The 1749-nt window shown below is 48.9% G+C and overlaps 1 pseudogene; it reads left to right on the top strand.

Annotated features, from left to right (window-relative positions):
• Positions 1 to 1460, top strand: part of LOC106001592 — a 17860-nt pseudogene extending 16400 nt beyond the window's left edge.
• The last annotated feature ends 289 nt before the right edge of the window (positions 1461 to 1749 follow it).

Below are 1749 nucleotides of genomic sequence, written 5' to 3'. Positions count from 1 at the left end.
CACTAGCCTTGAGCTGAAGAGCTGAGGGACAGTGCCCAGGACCAGAGTTCAGGCCCACGACTGGACCCCAAAAAAGAAAACATTTCCTTTATTTCACCAGTGTATCTAAAATAATAGCCAAAGTTGCTCAGAGGAGCCTATAGTCTTCACAATGCATATAGCACAGTCATTATTCCTGGAGTATGTGTCTCATCATGTCTTTGTTTCTGATAGGCCAGAACAGGGCAGGCAATAACTGGGCCAAGGGCCACTACACAGAGGGAACCGAGCTGGTGGAGTCAGTGCTGGAAGTGGTGAGCAGAAAGGTGTGGCTGTCTCCAGGGTTTCTAGCTCGCCTACTCCCTGGGAGGTGGCACCAGGTCAGGCATGGGCACCCTGATTCTCAACAAGATCCGAGAGGAGTTCCCAGACAGCATCATGAACACCTTCAGTGTCATGCCCTTGCCCAAGATGTTGGACACTGGCACCTTAGACTCAGTGAGATCGGAACCATTTGGCCAGAGTTTCAGACCAGACAACTTCATATTTGATATGTCATCATAGTCCATGGGAGATGGCTAACAGGCACCCCTCCTCCCTAACATCCAGACACTCTAGTTCCCAGTGCTGGGCTGAGCCTTTATCTACCTAACCCTGTCATCCTCACCTAACCCTACAACACCATCTTGTCTGTCCACCAGTTGGTGGAAAATGCAGATTAAACATTCTGCATTGACAACGAGGCCCTGTATGACATCTGCTTTTGCACCCTGAAGCTGCCCATGCCCACCTATGGAGACCTGAACCACCTGGTGTTGGCTACCATGAGCAAGGTCACCACCTGCCTGCACTTCCCTGCCCAGCTGAATGCAGACCTGCGCAAGCTGGCCGTGAACACAGTGTCCTTCCCCTGCCTGCACTTCTTCATGCCTGGCCTTGCACCCCTGACTAGCCATGCCAGCCAGCAGTACCATGCTCTCTCAGTGCCCAAGCTCACCCAGCAGATGTTTGACACCAAGAACACGATGGTCACCTGTGATCCCCGCCATTGCTGCTACCTGACAGCGGCTGCCATCTTCCGAGACTGCATGTCCATGAAGGAGGTGAATGAGCAGATGCTCAACTTGCAGAACAAGAACAACAGCTACTTTGCAGAATGGATCCCCAACAATGTGAAGACACTTGTGTGTGACATCCCCCCACATGGTCTCACAATGTTGGCCACATTCATTGTCAACAACACGGCCATCCAGGAACCCTTCAAGCACACCTCAGAGCAGTTCAGTGCCATGTTGCAGCACAAGACATTCTTGCACTGGTATACAGGCGAGGGCATGGATGACACGGAGTTCACTGAGGCTGAGAGCAACATCAATGACTCAGTGTCCAAGTACCAGCAATGCAAAGATGCCACTGCTGATGAACAGGGGGAATTTGAAGAAGTCTTGTGGAAGAAGAGGTTTAAGACTTCCCATTGCTAGCAGTGCAACAGGAATGCCGGAGCCTGCCTACTGCTTCTCAAATAAATGGTGCTTTCTTGAGCTACTGTTGTCCTGCAGTGGGACCTTGCTATGTATCATCATGCTCAGCCTTCTCTGTCAGGAACTCACAACTCACTGATGGTGAATGTAAAAATGCAGATTTCTTTTAAATATGATTGTTTTAAAACCCTATTTGTATAAATAAAGAAGTATACATTTTATACCCTGAGCCCTTATTCTTCTTTAGAATCCTTTTTATTCTTTCAGTGTATTTGAAATATAAATTTGG

Source organism: Dipodomys ordii, unplaced genomic scaffold, assembly GCF_000151885.1.
Source record: "Dipodomys ordii isolate 6190 unplaced genomic scaffold, Dord_2.0 Scaffold327, whole genome shotgun sequence".
Taxonomy (NCBI): domain Eukaryota; kingdom Metazoa; phylum Chordata; class Mammalia; order Rodentia; family Heteromyidae; genus Dipodomys; species Dipodomys ordii.
This window is presented reverse-complemented; position numbering and strand designations above follow the sequence as displayed.